Genomic DNA, 23469 nt, shown 5'->3' with positions numbered 1-23469 from the left:
TGACCGGACGCTGGGGTCCTGCGTCCGGTCACAACTTAAATGTATTGATGACCGTTGAGATCGGGCGATCAGGGTTTGAAGCAGGGGACACGTGGCGTGTATCGCGCGACCAGACGCTGGGGTCCTACGTCCGGTCAATCTGACCGGCGCGTCCGGTCGCCCCGTTTTTCAGTGGACTGAGCCAACGGCTCTATTTCGTGGGGGCTCCTATTTAAGCTCCATGGCCGGCTCAAGCTCACTCTCTTGGCCATATGCATTGACATAGCAACGTTGTGAGCTTAGCCAAAGCCCTCACACTCATCTCCATCATTGATTCATTATCTTTGTGAGATTGGGAGAGAATCCAGGTGCATTGCTTGAGTGTTTGCATCTAGAGGCACTTGGTGCTCGTGTTTCGTTGCGGGATTCGCTTGTTGCTCTTGGTAGTTGCCATCACCTAGACGGCTTGGTGCAGCGGAGGAGGATTGGCACGAGTTGGTGATTGTTCGTGGCCATCTTCGGTGATTGTGAGGGGACTTGTGCCTTCCCCGGCGGAGCGCCGAAAGGTAACCCTAATTGATTGCTCGTGTCATTGAGTTAACTCACTTGTGGGTAGGTTCTTGCGGTATACAATTGTGTGGACGAGGTTCGTGCAACACTTCTTAGCCGCCGAACCACCAAGTGTTGGTCGACAAAACGGGGACGTAGCGTGTTGGCAAGCACGTGAACCTCGGGAGAAAATTGGTTGCATCTTGCCCTTTGGTATTCTCCCGGTGATTGATTTAGTATTCATCTTGTGATTGATTCACTCCTCTACACGGCGGTATAATCACCCTACTCACTCATTTATATTCTTGCAGCTCTTTAGTGTAGCTAGAATTGAGAGCTTGCTTTGTAGTTTAAGTTCATCTAGTGGAGCTCTTTAGTGTAGCAAGTGTGAGAGCTCTTAGTGAGTAGTGACATAGCAAATTGTGTGTTTAGTTATCATAGCAACTAGAATTGTCGGATAGGTGGTTTGCAACCCTTGTAGAGCTAGAGCAACTTTGCATTTTCGCTATTTGTTATACTAATCAAATTGCTCTAGTTGATTTGTAGATTTTTAAATAGGCTATTCACTCTCCTCTAGCCATATTAGGACCTTTCAATCACCCCACCCCAAAAACTAGGGACATGACCATCCCATCCCTAGGTGTTCAAAACCAAATGGACCCTTAAGCTCTTCAAATAACATATATGAAAACTAATATATTTACACTTAGGCATATAGTTGTATAATTTTCAAGTAGCATTAACCCTTACCAAAGGACATGTTGATCAAAACGTCAGAAGTAATGTAAACTCATGTAGGTCGATCCATAAAAAGGGAAATATGATAAACCATAAAAACAAAAGGTGATGAAAATAACCTTAGTAACTTTTGGCACAAATACTTTTGATTCACTTGTGATTTCTGGAAACCGAGAAACTTCAGTCACCTTGTCAAACAATATGTAAGTGGGAAGATGATCTGTTCAAAGAAATCAAGTCAAGAGTTAATAGAGCATATAAGACTGAAACGCAAGCACTCCAAATCTCCAACCCAAACAGATAAGAGTAAACAATGAAGCAGATAAATGAAGCCAAAAAATATTACCCCACATGGATATCCCAAATTTTGCTGCAGCATTTGGGAAATGCCCAAGGTCAATTATTCCAAAAGAGATGTTCTTGTTGGAGTACCTGCATTAATAGAATGTGAAAATGCAATTAATAGAAAAACATGAGCCATGCTATGTTCAGGACAAAAGGAAAGTACTCTGAATAGTTTCTTAAACTAACTTGGAGATATTGATTGGGAAGCATAGATCAGTTAAATAGTGTATTTCAAGAGCAAATAATGGTTAGTGCCGTGTAACTGCAAGAAAGAATGACACGGAAAATTTAATGCTTTCAGTTGAGTCTCAAACCCCCATCATGGCAATGAGATTTTGTTGTAGCCTTGTAGGATCTTAATACTACCTTACAGCACAGAATGGAAACTCCACAAGGTAGTAAACAATCAGAAATTTCAATAAATACTTACATAATAGAAAGTTCAGGCAGAACGCTGCTTGCTTGTATACATTTTGATGAAAATGAAGTTTGGAATTCTACCTGTTTGCATTGAAATAAAAATATCCAGTCATCAAAGAACCAGGGAAATTAAAACACACACCTAACTTTATGGGCAAGAAACTTCTGGGTAATTCTTAAAAAAAGGAACTCCTACAAGTTCCCTCACTAACCAAAAGAAAATGAGAAGACTCCAAACTTCTTAAGGTGGTCAGATTTTGATACTGTGGCTGTCAAAGTAGACAAACTATATTTTTAATCATATGCACTAAAGTTATAGTCTCTAAATTTAGTTGCGCAGTTGGGCAAGGAATTCAACTGGTTGCCATCAAACCATATCAAATTCTTCTTAGGCTCCTAATCCTTCCATTCCATAAGATGAGTGACACATTTGTAACAATTGTAGGTACCTACAGGCTACAAGCCTTGACCAAATAATAAAGGGGGTAGGAATTTACTGGAAATTTGGGAGATAATGATATTAGAATTCGATTAAAAAACATGTAAAGAAATTACCAGCCAAAATCGTGATGTTGGCTCTTCAGTTAGCAGACTTTCAAGTTGCAATGGGGTCAAGTGATTTGAATGGCCTGTGTGAAAAGTAAAATATCAATGCAATTGAGAGAAACAAAGGCAATGTTTGAAATTGGGGTAGAAAACAAAGGATGGATACAAATACTTCTGGATTAGGTAAGAAAATGACAAGCAGTTTGTTTAACAAATAGATATGCTTTTCACATTCGTACTGTCACATGATATTAAAGAGAATATTTGATGCTGTCGCATTTTAGCTTTTAATGTATAAACGAGCACAAACATAGGGAAAAAATTATGCCACGCAAAGTCAAACGAAAACCAATGCTGAAATATAATTTCCAAGCATTAGTACACATGCTCACTCTCTATTCAGCTGCAAAGTTTATCTAAAGTAGTAAAGTACCAAGGTTTGCAGGTATTGGTAATCCCAGTTAAATCAATTTATTTCAGGACAATCCAGTCTAGGAACATCACATTAAAAACTGGTAGATCTATTTGTGAACATATATGTCTCATCAACTGCACTCAAAGTCACAAAAAAGATAGATCCAGCCAAAGTCCGCTCCACCCTGAATATAGGACAGTGGACGTGTTCCATTCAGTAAAGAACCAGTTACCATCAAGGCACCAATGCAAGCACTCATTAGTTCAATTTCATAACCAGTTCAGAATTTGTAAAAGAGAGCCCTGAGAAAACTGATAATAAAAATGCCACATGCAGTGATTACCTAATGATTGATTTGCAACCACTTACTTTACCAAATGTAAAACTTCTTATACTGGTATAACCCATCACAAGCCATTAACTAGTAAGTTCCAGATGCTTTTTTTCATTTGCGAAAGTTCCATATGCTTTAGTCTCATGGGATGAGTGAGCAAAAGGGTGTACCCAGTGCAGAGAGCTCCCGCTCTGTGCGGGGCCTGGGGAAGGGTGTTAGTGGCAAGCCTTACCCTCGCCTGTGCAATGCGAGGAGACCGCGACTCGAACCCGGGACCTTCTGGTCACAGGCGGTACGACTCTACCGCTTGCACCAGGCCCGCCATTCGGATGAGTGAGTAAAAAAAAGGACAGACCCAGTGCCGGAGGCTCCCACATGAGTGGGGTCTGGGGAAGGGATAAACCGAGACAAGCCTTTCCCCCACAAAATCTGCGGAGAGGCTGCTTCAAACCCACGACCTGGTGACTCAGTGAGACAGCTCTCACCACTGCACCAGGCCTGCCCTTCTGAGGATGAGTGAGTAAAACTTAGCTAAAAAAATTTAGCTAAGTTTTTTTTTTAGCTTAGAGTAAAACTTAGCTAAAAAAATACGTAAATAACGAGCAACCCAAGGGTGCAAACAAGGATACAATCATACAAAATATTAATTAAAAGCATAGTATCCAACACTTAAGAATACAGTTCTCAGCTGTCAAAGAGTTACTTGATATAAACATTCTATTCACACAAGACATGTACTTATAATATTCTATACCCAATATGAGCATGCATACCTGTTGACACCGTTTTTTGCACGTGTCAAAATAATCGGAGTGGACTAATCGGCAAGGGGAGAGTTATTGAATACTTTGATAGCCAATGAAAGCCAGTTTGTAAAGATGGTTGCCGATAGCTGGTGATGGTCGATGTAAAGGTTGATTTGGACTCGGGCGTTGCCGATGAGGTTGGAGGTGTTATTGTCGATGCCGATGAAGGAAGACTTAAAGACTACTGCCGATGAAACAGGGAGTATGCCGATGAAGGAAGACTTAAAGACTACTACTGCCGATGAAACAGGGAGTATGCCGATGAAGGAAGACTTGAAGACTACTGCCGATGAAACAGGGAGTATGCCGATGAAGGAAGACTTGAAGACTACTGCCGATGAAATAGGGAGTATGCCGATGGGAAGGAGGACAGTGAGATTTCCATCGTAATTGAGGCGGACAGGGAAATAGATAGGAGTTGATTTCCTTTTCTGTATTTGTTAGGTTATGATTCATGTAAGAGTCACGTGTTTCCTTAGATATGGGATTGGTGTCCTAGTTGTGTTTGGTTGTGTCTCTTTAGATCAGGGTATAAATATGGAGTAAGGGGCAATGTAATAGAGATATATCAATCAATATCAAAACCAACTTTTACTCCTATTTGCATCTACTTACTTTTCGGCGACTTTGTCAATTTGCAAATTTTTCCTTTTTTACGAGTTCTCATTGATTCGGCGAGCTGCATCGCTTCAGTGCGACCTTCGGCGATTCTCGAGTTCCGCGTGAGCACCTCTTGGCCGTGACTTCCGGGCGTATCGCTGTTGTCAGGACCAAAGTGTTCGTATCTTCATCCTTGTCGATTAGCAGGTCAAATCGACTGGCACGCTTTGGATATCGATTCGGGTATTAGCCCTTTGTGTTTGCAGATCACTTTTGCATCAACACATCTTTTGGCACGCCCAGTGGGACAAATCAATCAATATGTTCAATTCCGAGATCGATCCAGGGAACATTATCGCAGTATCAAAAGAAGATCTCAAGGAAGAACAGAGGCAGGCTATGGAAAAGGCTGTAGAAGAATACAAGCAGCTTTGTCTGAGATCGTTTAGCTTGAACAAGAGTGGACAAGTCATCCAGAAGCAAGATTTGCCGTTGCCTCGGCAGGTTACCTTTGACTCCAATCCTGGTAAACTTCAAGAGATGGTTAATTCTGCAGTAAATCATGCTTTGATTAATCATTCCAATGTGCTGTCCAATACTGTTCATAATGCTGTGGTTCGAACTCTCAAAGAAGGACAAGCGGCACCGCATTACGTTGGGCCTGCCTATCATCAACCAGAGCCGGCATCTGTCAAAACTCCATCGGCTCCTTCGGCCGTTGTGGGTACAGAAGTTACTTCCCCTCCAGTATTGGCAGGCTCACCTAATATTCAATCTACACCGATACAATCAGATCAGGTACTACCAGGAGGGCGAGTTCAGCTTAATACAGATCTGTCGGCATCAGCTATGTCAGGCCCTGTGTCTCAGAATAGCCAGATTCCTACTAATTGGTGGGGATATGGCATGCCTCCAGAGTCCTCTGCTTTCAATCCTAGATTACCTCAAGTGTCTGATGCAGTAGGAAGAGCGCCTATATCATCGGCCGTTTCGCCGATGGCTCAAGTGCCTCAATATGCCGCAACTACTTCTGTGCAACCAACTCCAGGAGGTTTCCAGATGCCTATGGTTCAAACATTCAATTCAAGTCCATCGGCGAGCTTACTGCCGATGCAGCAGAAAGCCCCTGCTGTGAGTCAAACTGGGGTTCAGTTCATGCCTCAAACCAGTTATAATTATCCAACAATATCAGCAAATTACCAGCCATCGGTAAGTTTTGTACCGATGAGTTCTAATAATGATTGGTCAGGACAGTTACCTGTTCAACATACAGTTCAGCGAAATCAGCAGGTTGCAGGGATTCAACAAGGTCATATGCAAGCTGGTTTCCAGAATCAAGCATCGGCAGCCCAGCCGATGAATCCTTTCCAACAGGCTAATGGACCACAAGTAACGGCAAATATGCCGATTGCTGGAGATCGTGGGCCACAAAGATATGTGGAGAGATGTCAGCAGGCACCTCCTATAGAAATTCAACCAGTTCGTCAGCAGGAGGCTGATGCTTTTTGGGCCGATAAGATAGCAGAAATTGTGAAGGATCAGTTTGGGATAAAGCCCAAAGTCAATACTTATTCTTATCGAACTCCATACCCTCCTGCATACGATTTAATTCCTCTCCCAAATCGGTACAAGGTACCGGATTTCACTAAATTCTCTGGGCAAGATGATACATCAACAATGGAACATGTCAATCGCTTCATTATTCAATGTGGAGAGGCAGCTAACAGAGATGAATTAAGAGTTCGATTATTTTCATCATCTTTGTCTGGATCAGCATTTACATGGTTCATTTCATTACCACCAAATTCTATTATTACTTGGGTTGATCTAGAAAAACAATTCCATAAGTATTTCTTTGCTGGAATCCATGAAAAGAAGCTTACCGATTTAGTAAAATTGAGACAGCGTAATGATGAATCGGTAGAGAGCTTTGTGCAAAGGCTACGAGATGTAAAAAATAAGTGCTACAGCCTGGTGTTGGATGATCGGCAGCTTGCCGATCTGGCTTTCCAAGGGTTATTGCCACATCTTAAGGACAGATATGCTTCTCAGGAGTTTGAAAGTCTCAGTCATCTTGTGCAAAGGATCTCTGATCAAGATACTAAGGTTTTTGAATCAAAAAAGAACTGGAGTAAAAAGGTATCATTTGTTGAAGAAGTAGGAGATTCTGACTCTGATGAAGAACCAATTATCGGCTTAGCTGAGTGGGTTAAGAATAAAAAGCCGATATCGTGTCCCTTTGGTCAAAAAGAGCCAGAAAAGTTTACCTTTGATATCACCAAGGCCGATAAAATATTTGATCTTCTGCTTCAAGAGGGCCAAATTAAGCTGTCACCTAATCATGTGATCCCATCGGCAGAAGAGTTGAAGAAGATTTTGTACTGCAAATGGCACAATGCAACTTCACACAGTACAAATGAGTGCAAGGTATTCAGGCAACAGTTACAATCGGCTATTGAATCTGGGAGAATTAAGTTTGGTACTTCCAAGACCCAGAAGCCGATGAAAATTGATCAACACCCTTTTCCAGCAAATATGTTGGATGCCAAAGGAAAGACCAAGGTATTGACGTCAGAGGCTGCTGAGAAAAACGCGTCAGTAGACCCCCAACATCGGATAACTACCGATGATGCAAAGAGTAAGGGTTTGCTAGGAGAAAGCAGTAGTTCCAAAAATCCTCCTCGACCTGGCATTGTGATTACTCATCGAAGGCAGCAGGAGGGTTGGCGTCAACGTAATGACCGATATCGGCAACAGCAAGAAATGAGACGTCAGGAAGAATGGAATCGACATAAAGATCATTGGAGATGTCCGTTTTTCATCCATTGCTGGGAAGAAGGTATTAAATTGCCAACTGTTGAAAATTGCCCTGAGTGTAATGGTTATTACGGAGTCAATCGTTCAGAAAGGAGGTTTCAACGTGGTAATCAGGGTTTGTCTATCAACGAGCCGATCAGAGGCAGAGCATCAGTGCATGATCGGCTGGGGGGCAGACTTAGTGTACATGAGAGGCTTGGTAAACGCGCTGGATATTTTCCAAGGAATCAAGAGGAGCTTGAGGAGATGGCAAACGCAAGAGTTCCCGATGAGGAAATATTCTACAGGGACCCTAATATACGTCGTGTAGAACCAACTAGGACTTGTTATCAGCCGGTTTGGAAAACCAAGTTTCCTCGATGGTGCCCAGAGGGTCTGACAAAGACGCAGAGAAGGAGGATGCAACGTGAGCGTCAGGAGGATTTATACCAGGAGGAAAATTCCTCCAATGAAAGGCCTGGTCATCAGCAGTGGCAGGTAAAACACAAAAATAAGGGTCCATCGGCAGATGTTAATATGGTATTCATGTTGCCGATGGAGTTTCTGGCACTATCTGATAATGAGGAAGAAGTTGTTCTCTCTGATCAAGTAGCTCAGCTAACACTAGATCCAATGATGGCTGTTTTTGAGAAACCTACCGATGACGAGAGACAGCATCTTAAGGCTTTATTTGTGAAGGGCAGAGTTGATGGGCAGCCTGTGTCTAAGGTACTTATTGATGGAGGGGCTGCGATTAATATTATGCCTTACGTGATGTATCGGAAACTTGGTAAGGGAGATCAAGACTTGACCAAAACCGATATGATGTTGAAAGATTTTGAAGGCAATGTGTCACCGGCTAAAGGGGCAGTGTGCGTTGAATTGACCATCGGCAGCAAAACCTTGCCAACGACGTTCTTTGTTATCAATGGCAAGGGTGCATATAATCTGCTTCTAGGGAGGGATTGGATTCATGCTAATTGTTGTGTTCCTTCTACAATGCATCAATGCCTCGTACAGTGGATTGGGGATAAGATTGAGGTCGTCCCTGGTGATTCTTCTTATATCATCGCATCGGCAGAATCAGATACTTATGAGCGAACTAAATGCATATCAGGAGAAGCTTGGGAAAAAGAGTTCCTTAGAGTTGCTGATTATGAAATTCCACCGATCCAAGCAGTCGGTTCTGAAGAGGAGTTTTAATGGATAGGTTTGCCGATGATGGAAAATTAGGTCAAGGGTTCACATCGGCAGATGATTTAGTAGAAGTAGATATCGGTGATGGTAATAGGTCAAGACCTACTTTTATTAGTGCTAAGTTAGATTCCAAGTGTAAGCAGCGAATAACAGATTTGTTAAAAGAATATAAAGATTGTTTTGCTTGGGATTATACTGAGATGCCTGGATTAGACCGATCGATAGTTGAACATCGGTTACCTATCAAATCTGGATTTCGGCCACATCAGCAGCCAGCGCGCCGATGCAACCCTAATGTACTTCCTGACATTAAGGCCGAAATAACTAAATTAATTGAAGCAAAGTTTATTCGGCAATGTCGATACGCAGAGTGGATCTCTAATGTGGTTCCTGTTTATAAGAAAAATGGAAAACTTCGTGTTTATATTGATTTCAGGAATCTCAACAAAGCCACACCGATGGATGGCTATCCAATGCCGATTGCTGATTTGTTGATTGATGCTGCGGCTGGACATCAAATTATCAGCTTCATGGATGGTAATGCAGGTTACAATCAAATATTCATGGCTGAGGAAGATATTCCCAAGACTGCTTTCAGATGTCCAGGACATGTGGGGTTGTTAGAGTGGATAGTCATGACGTTTGGTTTGAAAAATGCCGGTGCTACTTATCAAAGGGCTATGAACTTTATTTTTCATGAGTACATCGGCACATTAGTGGAGATCTACATTGATGATGTAGTGATTAAGTCTGGAGATATCACAGCACATTTAGCCGATCTGCGAAAGATACTGGAGTGCACAAGGAAGCATGGATTGAAGATGAATCCTAATAAATGTGCATTCGGTGTATCGGCAGGACAATTCTTGGGTTTTATGGTGCATCAACGGGGCATTGAAATCAGTAGGAAGTCTATTGATGCAATTAACAAGGTGATTGCTCCTGCCAATAAGACTGAATTGCAATCTTTGATCGGTAAGATTAATTTCATTAGAAGATTCATATCTAATCTGTTGGGTAAGATCAAGGCTTTCAGCCCACTACTTAAATTGAAAGCTGATCAGGAATTTGTATGGGGAGTTGAACAGCAATTAGCCCTTGATGAAATTAAGAAATATTTATCAAATCCTCCAGTGCTAGTTCCACCTCAACATGGGAAGCCTTTCAGGTTGTATTTGTCAGCTGATGATACAGTTATCGGTTCAGCTCTTATTCAAGAATTTGAAGGGAAGGAGCGTGTTATTTATTATTTGAGCAGAAGATTAGTGGATGCTGAGACGAGGTATTCGGCCATCGAAAAATTATGTCTGTGTTTATACTTTTCTTGTGTCAAATTAAGGCATTATTTGTTATCTGCCGAATGTACGGTCATATGCAAAGACGATGTGGTCAAGTATATGCTGTCGATGCCGATATTAAGTGGTAGAATCGGCAAATGGATTTTAGCATTATCAGAATTTGAACTACGCTACAAATCAACTAAGGCAGTTAAAGGGCAAGTGATGGCTGATTTTGTCACTCAGCATTGTAATACGGTGGATTCTCTGGGGATTGCTCCCTGGACACTTTTCTTCGATGGATCCACGTGTGGTGAAGGGGTAGGTATCGGCATTGTGTTAATTTCACCTCAAGGAAAGAAGTATGAGTTTTCATTGCCGATTGTTGCTACACAGCGACAAACAATCAAGCTGAATACCAAGCCTTGATAAAAGGGTTAGAATTGCTAAAGGAGATACGTGCCGATGTTGTTGAAATCTTTGGTGATTCTATGCTAGTTATAAATCAATTGGCTGGAATTTATGAATGCCGAAGTGAAGCTTTGATTTCGTATTATGAAAGATGTTTGCAATTGTTAAAAGGATTTAGAGATTTTCGTCTTGAACATATCTCTCGATTGCATAATGAGGAAGCTAATCGACTAGCTCAGCATGCTTCAGGGTATCAGCCTATTCAGGAAGTGCTAACATCGGCAGTTGATACCGATGACTGGAGGAAAGAGATTGTCGATTATTTAAAGGATCCATGTAGAAAGGTTGAGAGACGTATAAGGTTCCAAGCTACCAAATATGTGCTCCTCGATGATGAATTATATTATCGAACTATAGATGGAGTTTTACTCAGATGTGTTAGCAATGATGAATCGAAAAGCTTGATGGGTGAAATTCATGAAGGAGTATGTGGGGCACATCAATCGGCTTTCAAGATGAAATGGATGATCAGAAGGAATGGGTACTATTAGCCGACTATTCTTGAAGATTGTTTTAAATATTTTAAGGGATGCCAGGGGTGTCAAAAGTTTGGTAATATTCAAAGAGCGCCTGCATCGGCTATGAATCCTATAATCAAACCATGGCCGTTCCGGGGATGGGCTATTGATCTCATTGGTCAGATTTATCCGCCATCGAGTAAAGGACATAAATTTATTCTGGTTGCTACCGATTATTTCACAAAGTGGGTTGAGGCAATTCCTTTAAAAAAGGTGACATCGGTCAATATGATTGATTTTGTGAAAGAGCATATTGTTTACCGATTTGGTATTCCTCAGACTATCACTACCGATCAGGGCACTATGTTTACATCAGGAGAATTTGATGAGTTTGCTGTAGGTATGGGAATTAAAATTTTAAATTCTTCTCCATATTATGCTCAAGCTAATGGTCAAGCTGAGGCTTCTAACAAAGGGATCATCAAACTCATTAAGCGCAAAATTGAAGAAAATCCTAGGAGGTGGCATACAGTATTAAATGAAGCCTTGTGGTCATATCGGATGTCATATCATGGTGCAACCAAAGTAACGCCTTATCAGTTAGTATATGGACACGATGCAGTATTGCCTTGGGAAATTAAGGTTGGCTCTAGACGAATACATTCTCAAAATCAGCTGACAGCCGATGATTATAATACTCTTATGAAGGATGAGTTGGAAGATGTGGCGGGTCATCGGTTAAGGGCTTTAGTTAGTATCGAAGAAAATAAGAAAAGAGTAGCTAGATGGTATGACAAGAAGGTGAAAGTAAAAGAGTTTGCCGATGGAGATCTGGTCTGGAAATTGATTTTACCGATTGGGACTAAAAGTTCAAAGTTTGGAAAGTGGTCTCCCAATTGGGAAGGTCCATATCGGATAAATCAGTCTGTTCCTGGTAATGCATATATTTTAGAAACCCTCGAAGGGGTTGTGTTTCCCAGAGCGTTAAATGGAAAATATTTAAAGAAATATTACCCTAGTATCTGGATAGATGTATAAAAGTACAAGTGCCGATAACAGTACTATCGGCTAGAATTATGCAAGGATGTCAATGTCTCATAAAGTGCCGATACGATAAATAAGATTACACGTTCAACAAGGATTGGATAGCTAATATCGCACGCAGGCGAATCTGGTCGGCTTCCTCCATTTCTTTGATATCGTCATCGGCAGTACCCTCCACAGGCTTGAGTTTTTTCTTCATGGCTAAAGCCTTGCGAGCTTGGATATCTCTTTCTTGCTGAAGGGCTTTGACGGCATTGGGTAGCTGGCTTTCTTCTTGTTGAGCATGAGTTAAGGCTGCATCGATTTCTTTCAATTCAGCCAATAGAGCTGCCTTCCTTGCCGATAGATCCAAGATTTTCTGCTTAAGTGCAGCACCCGAAGTCTGCAAGTTGACGATGCCCTTGTGCTTCTCATCAGCGATTTGTTTCAGTTGTAGCATCTCTTCTTTAAGTTGAGCTTGAGCTGCTCTATCGGCAATGCGCTGAGCAGCCCGTTGATATTGCAGTTGGCGGCTTTCTAAGTGAGCTGCTGGGAAGAGTACTTCTTCAACATCGGCAGGGACCTGGCCGCGAATTGTTTTGAAAATTGTTTTTGCGGGGTCCGAGTCATCTACCAGTTGGGCGGTACCTTGCTGTAGCAAGTTCAGGAGGGTTTCCAACTTGGATTTAGTCTCTGTCGATATTGTTCCCAGTGCAAGGGAAGAACTTGTCTCCTCTCCATCATCGTCAGAAATGTCAATGGCAAAGGAAAATAGGCTGTTCGGGGAATCTTGTTCCTGAGAGAGAGAAAAGGAGATCAGTTAGGGGTAAGTATGAGTATTGTAAAATCAGATAGGCTGATTGATTTACCTGTTTCAAGGCAATTTCCTGTGCTTGACTGGAGGAAGCAACCTGGAGTATGTCGTGTGGAGGATCGGCTGAGCTTGCCGATGGGATATCCTCTATGACTTCATCGGTGGTGGGTTCTTGAGGTATGATGACCGATGACATTGGGGCAGATGTAGGGATCGGCATAGACCTTTGTCGTTTTGGCTGTGCTTCAGTATCTGTTAAAGCTTTGCGCTTTGCTTGGACATCGGCAACGATTGGCTGGGGGGCATCGACACTTGTTGGTTGTGAAGCTTGGGCATCTGGTACGTTTGCCGATGTACCCAATTGTTGCTGCAAAACAAGTGTAAGATATGATATTTAACAGATGAAATGTAAAGTCAAGAAGCTACCTCTGAAGGTTTATCGAAAGAAGTGGTGCTTGATATCGGCGGAATTGTCGATGACGATCCAGTAGCAGCTCTTACCCCCTGATGATTAAAGTTAATACAGTTTGTGATCGGCATAAGTGAAAATAAACAAGGTTGTTACCTTAAAGGCTTTGACCAAGGTTGTAGCAGCGGCCGATGGAGTAGCCCTGGATGTAGCCAATTTGGACTTAGAAGTGATGGTCTTGGTACGAATCTTCTGGTGGGTCAAAGCGGCTAAGGTGGGAGCGTTGTAGCCGATCGGCGATGTTGGGGAAACAGGCCGGAGATTGAAGGGTTTCCCACTTTTGCTCACCGATGGTGCTGGGTTGTTAACCTGTTACAAGAGAATCAGTTACTGATAAATGAAGGGAAAAGCAAAAGGGAGTTAAAGGAAACTTACCGCGTCGTCAGGGATGGCATATTCAGGGTCGATCATGTGCCGATATGTGTGAGCAGAAGTTGCAAACAGTTGCTCTTTCCACTCTCGCCACCATTGCTTGTATGACTCGGTGATGAAAGATATTGGTGTCCAGGTGGATATATCAACATCTGTAGTATCGGCATCAGGAGAGAGTTGTACTACCTTGTTCCAGTCTGTTCCGTAGGTGATTGTTTCCCTGGGTTTGATCACATCGGCAAAGCAGAGTTTGATTGGCAGTTGCCCAAAAGCCAATTGGCGGGATACTGCCGATGGGTTGTAAAATTCATATGTAATGTTGGTGTTTTTCCCGCTGCCGAATGTGTTTACTGGAATTGCCCTGGGAGTGATGATAGCCATCATGAGCTCATTATCTTGATTCAGAGTGTCATCGGCAAAGTTGAAAAGAAGGGGGAATCTGTTTTCTTCGTCGATATAAGGCACCCAGGCCCTATGATCACGAGAAAGACCATTGTAGAAGCTTTGAAAGAATCTGCCGATTTGGTCTTCGTTGGCTTCTGTTCCAGGAAGGACAATTATGGCTTCACCAAAATTGAGGGGTGAGCGTGTTGCCGATTCATCATCCCCGAGCACATAATCTTCAGCAATTTCTCGTGGGAATTGTTGAGCAAAAAAGTCCCATTGCAAACGTTTGTGCATATGGGCATTCAGCCACATGTTGATAAACCACCACGGGCCTCCCAGGTTGCCGATGGGTTCGCCAAGCAAAAGTTTCTGAGACACTTGGTGAAGAAGATGATAAGTGGAGCTCAGAAGGTATCGGCCAAGAGGAAACCTTACGCCATTAGCCAAAAGTTCAGCTGCAGGGAGGAAGGCGTTGGTTGGTCCTACTGATCGACCACAGAAGATAAATTTTTCTAACCACATATTCAGGAATGTGGCATGTTCCCTCTGGCTAAGTGTCCCGGTTTTCTGGTATTCTTGAATATATCCTGTCCAACCGCCGATGTTACGGGTATTCACTCTATATTCAGGCTTTCTACCATAGATGGAGCCTTCATCGGCAGTTGAGATGTCCAAGCCAGTAAGCATGTGGACATCGGCAAGGGTAGGAGTAGCTGGGCCATGTCCAAACATAAAAGTATTGGTCGTGTCTGACCAGAAATAAGCAGCTGCAATTATCATTGATTCATTTTTCTGCATATCGGCAATAGAGAGCCTGATACATTGGTCTAACCTTCGTTCTGTCCAGTATACTTGCATCGATCTATTAACCCTCAAATACCAATCTTTCCACCCTTTGGTGGTTTTGGGCCAAGATCGGAATGTGTCTTTCCACAAATTCAGAGAGAAATTTTGGGCTCTAAAGGGGATTTTGTTAACCTCTGCGTTGATCAGATCGGTTGGATCTGGGTTGCCTATTGGTCCAAGGCATTGGACGTGCGGCTGATCGGTTGGGATAATTAATTTGTTGCGCAGTTCCTAAGGTTATGGAATCCAGAAGACAGAAGAAAGAAAAAATCACCAACTGAATGAATTTGCAAAAAGATCAAAGTAAAAGGTAATGGAAGTGGAGCGAACCGCGGGGACGTCGAAATTGATGGCCATTGTCTTGAGGAAGGTGGAGGTACGAGCCGGAAACTTGAAGTTAGCGCCGGAGAAGGGTTCTTGTTGGTTGAGGTCACGCGGTTGTTCGTCGGAGTCGCCGCTGGAGAGAGAGAATGCCAAGGATTGGAGGCTGAAGATAGAAAATGAGGGTTCCGGAGAAATCTATTTATAAGCCGCCCAGAATAAGGGTATTTTGGACTTATCTCTATGTCGCGCGCATATAGGTCAAGGCGGTTCAGAGGGATATGGTAACTGTTCGCGCGATAATCAGGGGATTGTACAGATGAGTTGATAACAAGTAATCATGACTTGGAAGGGATATCGATACATGATATTTTAATTCTGAAAATGGCAGCATTATCATGTTAAGATCTTGCCGATGGGTTATTGTTTTGGTATCTCAACCATAATCAAGGCAAGAGTGGTTGGCGATTGTGCGATATTTACTGAAGTGCGTGAATCAAGATGAGATTTGATTGGATTTGATAGCAAATCAAGTTTTGGCTTGGAGAGTGAGTTACGGTAATCGGGCAAAGGCAAGCGTTATCTGGAGTAAATTTCGGAGCATTAATGGTTTTATACTCCGAAATTGGGGGGCATGTGTTGACACCGTTTTTTGCACGTGTCAAAATAATCGGAGTGGACTAATCGGCAAGGGGAGAGTTATTGAATACTTTGATAGCCAATGAAAGCCAGTTTGTAAAGATGGTTGCCGATAGCTGGTGATGGTCGATGTAAAGGTTGATTTGGACTCGGGCGTTGCCGATGAGGTTGGAGGTGTTATTGTCGATGCCGATGAAGAAAGACTTGAAGACTACTGCCGATGAAACAGGGAGTATGCCGATGAAGGAAGACTTGAAGACTACTGCCGATGAAACAGGGAGTATGCCGATGAAGGAAGACTTGAAGACTACTGCCGATGAAATAGGGAGTATGCCGATGGGAAGGAGGACAGTGAGATTTCCATCGTAATTGAGGCGGACAGGGAAATAGATAGGAGTTGATTTCCTTTTCTGTATTTGTTAGGTTATGATTCATGTAAGAGTCACGTGTTTCCTTAGATATGGGATTGGTGTCCTAGTTGTGTTTGGTTGTGTCTCTTTAGATCAGGGTATAAATATGGAGTAAGGGGCAATGTAATAGAGATATATCAATCAATATCAAAACCAACTTTTACTCCTATTTGCATCTACTTACTTTTCGGCGACTTCGTCAATTTGCATATTTTTCCTTTTTTATGAGTTCTCATTGATTCGGCGAGCTGCATCGCTTCAGTGCGACCTTCGGCGATTCTCGAGTTCCGCGTGAGCACCTCTTGGCCGTGACTTCCGGGCGTATCGCTGTTGTCAGGACCAAAGTGTTCGTATCTTCATCCTTGTCGATTAGCAGGTCAAATCGACTGGCACGCTTTGGATATCGATTCGGGTATTAGCCCTTTGTGTTTGCAGATCACTTTTGCATCAACACATCTAATCGACATGCAAAAGTGATCTGCATGCACAAAGGGCTAATACCCGAATCGATATCCAAAGCGTGCCAGTCGATTTGACCTGCTAATCGACAAGGATGAAGATACGAACACTTTGGTCCTGACAACAGCGATACGCCCGGAAGTCACGGCCAAGAGGTGCTCACGCGGAACTCGAGAATCGCCGAAGGTCGCACTGAAGCGATGCAGCTCGCCGAATCAATGAGAACTCGTAAAAAAGGAAAAATATGCAAATTGACGAAGTCGCCGAAAAGTAAGTAGATGCAAATAGGAGTAAAAGTTGGTTTTGATATTGATTGATATATCTCTATTACATTGCCCCTTACTCCATATTTATACCCTGATCTAAAGAGACACAACCAAACACAACTAGGACACCAATCCCATATCTAAGGAAACACGTGACTCTTACATGAATCATAACCTAACAAATACAGAAAAGGAAATCAACTCCTATCTATTTCCCTGTCCGCCTCAATTACGATGGAAATCTCACTGTCCTCCTTCCCATCGGCATACTCCCTATTTCATCGGCAGTAGTCTTCAAGTCTTCCTTCATCGGCATACTCCCTGTTTCATCGGCAGTAGTCTTCAAGTCTTCCTTCATCGGCATACTCCCTGTTTCATCGGCAGTAGTCTTCAAGTCTTCCTTCATCGGCATCGACAATAACACCTCCAACCTCATCGGCAACGCCCGAGTCCAAATCAACCTTTACATCGACCATCACCAGCTATCGGCAACCATCTTTACAAACTGGCTTTCATTGGCTATCAAAGTATTCAATAACTCTCCCCTTGCCGATTAGTCCACTCCGATTATTTTGACACGTGCAAAAAACGGTGTCAACACATGCCCCCCAATTTCGGAGTATAAAACCATTAATGCTCCGAAATTTACTCCAGATAACGCTTGCCTTTGCCCGATTACCGTAACTCACTCTCCAAGCCAAAACTTGATTTGCTATCAAATCCAATCAAATCTCATCTTGATTCACGCACTTCAGTAAATATCGCACAATCGCCAACCACTCTTGCCTTGATTATGGTTGAGATACCAAAACAATAATCCATCGGCAAGATCTTAACATGATAATGCTGCCATTTTCAGAATTAAAATATCATGTATCGATATCCCTTCCAAGTCATGATTACTTGTTATCAACTCATCTGTACAATCCCCTGATTATCGCGCGAACAGTTACCATATCCCTCTGAACCGCCTTGACCTATATGCGCGCGACATAGAGATAAGTCCAAAATACCCTTATTCTGGGCGGCTTATAAATAGATTTCTCCGGAACCCTCATTTTCTATCTTCAGCCTCCAATCCTTGGCATTCTCTCTCTCCGGCGGCGACTCCGACGAACAACCGCGTGACCTCAACCAACAAGAACCCTTCTCCGGCGCTAACTTCAAGTTTCCGGCTCGTACCTCCACCTTCCTCAAGACAATGGCCATCAATTTCGACGTCCCCGCGGTTCGCTCCACTTCCATTACCTTTTACTTTGATCTTTTTGCAAATTCATTCAGTTGGTGATTTTTCCTTTCTTCTGTCTTCTGGATTCCATAACCTTAGGAACTGCGCAACAAATTAATTATCCCAACCGATCAGCCGCACGTCCAATGCCTTGGACCAATGGGCAACCCAGATCCAACCGATCTGATCAACGCAGAGGTTAACAAAATCCCCTTTAGAGCCCAAAATTTCTCTCTGAATTTGTGGAAAGACACATTCCGATCTTGGCCCAAAACCACCAAAGGGTGGAAAGATTGGTATTTGAGGGTTAATAGATCGATGCAAGTATACTGGGCAGAACGAAGGTTAGACCAATGTATCAGGCTCTCTATTGCCGATATGCAGAAAAATGAATCAATGATAATTGCAGCTGCTTATTTCTGGTCAGACACAACCAATACTTTTATGTTTGGACATGGCCCAGCTACTCCTACCCTTGCCGATGTCCACATGCTTACTGGCTTGGACATCTCAACTGCCGATGAAGGCTCCATCTATGGTAGAAAGCCTGAATATAGAGTGAATACCCGTAACATCGGCGGTTGGACAGGATATATTCAAGAATACCAGAAAACCGGGACACTTAGCCAGAGGGAACATGCCACATTCCTGAATATGTGGTTAGAAAAATTTATCTTCTGTGGTCGATCAGTAGGACCAACCAACGCCTTCCTCCCTGCAGCTGAACTTTTGGCTAATGGCGTAAGGTTTCCTCTTGGCCGATACCTTCTGAGCTCCACTTATCATCTTCTTCACCAAGTGTCTCAAAAACTTTTGCTTGGCGAACCCATCGGCAACCTGGGAGGCCCGTGGTGGTTTATCAACATGTGGCTGAATGCCCATATGCACAAACGTTTGCAATGGGACTTTTTTGCTCAACAATTCCCACGAGAAATTGCTGAAGATTATGTGCTCGGGGATGATGAATCGGCAACACGCTCACCCCTCAATTTTGGTGAAGCCATAATTGTCCTTCCTGGAACAGAAGCCAACGAAGACCAAATCGGCAGATTCTTTCAAAGCTTCTACAATGGTCTTTCTCGTGATCATAGGGCCTGACATAGCTGATGCCGACAGATCTGTATTAAGCTGAACTCGCCCTCCTGGTAGTACCTGATCTGATTGTATCGGTGTAGATTGAATATTAGGTGAGCCTGCCAATACTGGAGGGGAAGTAACTTCTGTACCCACAACGGTCGAAGGAGCCGATGGAGTTTTGACAGATGCCGGCTCTGGTTGATGATAGGCAGGCCCAACGTAATGCGGTGCCGCTTGTCCTTCTTTGAGAGTTCGAACCACAGCATTATGAACAGTATTGGACAGCACATTGGAATGATTAATCAAAGCATGATTTACTGCAGAATTAACCATCTCTTGAAGTTTACCAGGATTGGAGTCAAAGGTAACCTGCCGAGGCAACGGCAAATCTTGCTTCTGGATGACTTGTCCACTCTTGTTCAAGCTAAACGATCTCAGACAAAGCTGCTTGTATTCTTCTACAGCCTTTTCCATAGCCTGCCTCTGTTCTTCCTTGAGATCTTCTTCTGATACTGCGATAATGTTCCCTGGATCGATCTCGGAATTGAACATATTGATTGATTTGTCCCACTGGACGTGCCAAAAGATGTGTTGATGCAAAAGTGATCTGCAAACACAAAGGGCTAATACCCGAATCGATATCCAAAGCGTGCCAGTCGATTTGACCTGCTAATCGACAAGGATGAAGATACGAACACTTTGGTCCTGACAACAGCGATACGCCCGGAAGTCACGGCCAAGAGGTGCTCACGCGGAACTCGAGAATCGCCGAAGGTCGCACTGAAGCGATGCAGCTCGCCGAATCAATGAGAACTCGTAAAAAAGGAAAAATTTGCAAATTGACGAAGTCGCCGAAAAGTAAGTAGATGCAAATAGGAGTAAAAGTTGGTTTTGATATTGATTGATATATCTCTATTACATTGCCCCTTACTCCATATTTATACCCTGATCTAAAGAGACACAACCAAACACAACTAGGACACCAATCCCATATCTAAGGAAACACGTGACTCTTACATGAATCATAACCTAACAAATACAGAAAAGGAAATCAACTCCTATCTATTTCCCTGTCCGCCTCAATTACGATGGAAATCTCACTGTCCTCCTTCCCATCGGCATACTCCCTATTTCATCGGCAGTAGTCTTCAAGTCTTCCTTCATCGGCATACTCCCTGTTTCATCGGCAGTAGTCTTCAAGTCTTCCTTCATCGGCATACTCCCTGTTTCATCGGCAGTAGTCTTCAAGTCTTCCTTCATCGGCATACTCCCTGTTTCATCGGCAGTAGTCTTTAAGTCTTCCTTCATCGGCATCGACAATAACACCTCCAACCTCATCGGCAACGCCCGAGTCCAAATCAACCTTTACATCGACCATCACCAGCTATCGGCAACCATCTTTACAAACTGGCTTTCATTGGCTATCAAAGTATTCAATAACTCTCCCCTTGCCGATTAGTCCACTCCGATTATTTTGACACGTGCAAAAAACGGTGTCAACAATACCTAGGCTGTCATAAGGTGGCTGTTGAGCTACAGAATATATAACTGCAGAAGGAAAGAAAAATAAGCGCAAGTTATGACGAGTCCAAAATAATTATCAGAACCTCATAACCGAGATATTTATAAGTCGGTGACTAAGGAAATAACGAAAGATAAGGAGGAGCAAGTAGCTAATCTATATCCAGCACATCCCACATCAGCTGTAAGAAGGCTATTATTGAACTTCCTACTTTCCAGTATGCGTAGCATAAGACCTCTTATAACAAAAGCATGCAGTTCATATTGTGTGGCAGTAATTAAGTGCAAAACCAGGCTACGAACAACAATCAGTAATCAGAACTAGGCAACTAGACAATAAGGACTATTGAGGTGTTGATCAGCCTAAATAGTCTGTGGTGCTTGGCTGGAGCTTCTAAGCTCAAAGAGCTGCTTGCTAGGTCGCTTGTAACACCATCTTAGGTTTGGTGCTCTATGGTCAGGTCTTTCCTTGTTTTGGGTGTGTAGTGTTTTGTAAGTGTGGGGGTGTGTTTGGTACTTAGTCTGGGGGCTCTCCCCCTCTCTATGTACTTTCTTTTCTATCTTAATGAAATGACACGCAGCTCTCCTGCGTAGTTCGAGAAAAAAAAAATCAGCCTAAATAGTAAATAGCAGACTTCTTTTCAGGGAATGAAATAGCAGGACACACAAGATTGTCCTTCCTGCTTACAGAGGAGGAGCCCAATCAGGGGGAACTATCTTTATAATTTGATAGCACATTGGAACCAGCTCTCCTTAGACAACCTCTTCTCTCCTGATGGAGTGATGGGGTAAAGAATTTTCCATAATTTCAGGAAGGAAATCCAGAGCTCTAATCTAAACAGTTTGGCATGTGTATTAGGTAATTAGGGCCCACGCCCCAGCCATCCCTCAGGGTAGCTATCCTGGACACGAACTTCACAGATCCAGTTATTCAGGAGAAGACTGAACTAGTTACAGTCTATGGATACAAGTTCAGATATGCTGGTCAATAATTAGATTGATAAATATCATCTGTCATCTGTGATAAACAAACATACCAAGAAATCCCAGAAAGTAGGCAAAGGCCAGCCAATAATCAATAACCAAAGTAACTGCCAGCAATAAACCCTACAACGTGAGGGGAAAAAGGAAAAGGAATTAGATTGTGAATTCAACAAATATTAACTGCAGTATTGAAACTAGATGCTCTACAGTAACCTGGTTCTATCAAAGAAAACCACAAGATTATTATTTCATTTGGGGTCAATGACAATAGATAAGAAAACAGGATCATCCCACATCAACCCACCTTTGCATAAAGCAATGAGTCAGCAATGAATGTTTCCCAGGTTTCCTCTTTTCACAATCTGCTGAGCATTAACAATTTAATTAGCAAAACAAACATCATCACAAGCTTTTACACAATCATCATCCCATATCAAACAAGAAGATGTACATTCGATGGCGAAAAGTATAATTCCTCACTGTCCCCCTTTTGTGGAAGACTCAGAAAAAGTGTTATGATAATCTGATTGTGCATTTGTGCGTGTGGACAGCTAAGCACAAAAACAAGAAAAATCCACCTATAAAAAATTATTTTCTTATGAACCAATGTGTTGCCTCAGCAATGAGCATTCCTCGAGCATGCAAATAATCCACTTCCAGAAGAGAAGGCATGCTTCAGACTATGCATATTTGCCATAAATGAGGAAGTATCACACAGGGAATAGCAAGGCATTCCTACAGCATGTGAATTATCGACTTCCAGCGGCAAAAAGATAAGGCACAAGCAAATTTATATGCATATTTGCAATATGAGAAAGTATCCCACAAGGAACAGCATAACATTGTCTCTCACATCCCAACCAGCATTGCTATTACTTCAATGGATCTTGCACCTTCAATATGATGCAATCTAACCTCATAGCAAATCTAATTCTACCACAAAAGGAATTCATGTAATGGCCTAACAATGTGACCCTTTTCTTTTTTTCAATTTACTGAGACATCAAATTCAACATCTCAAGTTGCAGTCTTATTGGTTTAAAATGCAAAAATTAGAAACACACAAAGTCCTGGGCCATTTAACATAACAAATATGAAGGCCCACATAACAGCATTGCAATCCACGTTTTAGAGCAACAGAGAAGCTAGTAGCTACTGGCTACTCGCACCAATTTTAACACCAAATCCAAGCATACTACTCAGAAAATAAGCTTGCAATGGAATTCTGGTTGGAATTGATCATCGCACCTTCACTACGAAGAGCACGAGGAACACGAGCACTGCCTGGATCTCCTGCAAAACCAAGTACATTAACTCCGATTCGCATGAGCCACACAACTCAACAACCAACCGAATGACACGATCTGGATCGGATACACGGGGATCTCCGAAGCTTACCCGACGGAGGAGGCGGTCGTGGAGCTCCCCTCCGTCGTCGGCGGAGAGCGCCGCGCTGCGGGTCGCGAAGTAAGAGAAGAAGGCGAGGAGGTGCAGGAAGTAGTAGGGCTCCGAGATGGCAGCGTCTAGCCACGGGAACGGGTGGGTCTGCCGCGCCGCGCCGCCGCTCGCCGCCGGCGCCGACGCCTCCGTCGCCGTCGCGACCTCCATTTTTATTCGAGCCGAGCGACGTATGAGTTGGCGTATCCCCTGTTCAGCGCCTTCGAGCGAAACGTCAGTACTCCGACATGTGGGCCCTATAAAGGCCTGGGGTCCACATGTTGG

The 23469-nt window shown here is 43.0% G+C and overlaps 1 pseudogene; it reads right to left on the bottom strand.

The window, feature by feature from the left end:
* Positions 1-23376, bottom strand: part of LOC136449434 (uncharacterized) — a 31314-nt pseudogene extending 7938 nt beyond the window's left edge.
* Positions 23377-23469: the final 93 nt, after the last annotated feature.

This window comes from Miscanthus floridulus, chromosome 5 (genome assembly GCF_019320115.1).
Source record: "Miscanthus floridulus cultivar M001 chromosome 5, ASM1932011v1, whole genome shotgun sequence".
Classification (NCBI taxonomy): Eukaryota; Viridiplantae; Streptophyta; class Magnoliopsida; order Poales; family Poaceae; genus Miscanthus; species Miscanthus floridulus.
The sequence above is the reverse complement of the archived record's forward strand: the minus strand, read 5'-3'. Positions and strand labels throughout refer to the sequence as shown.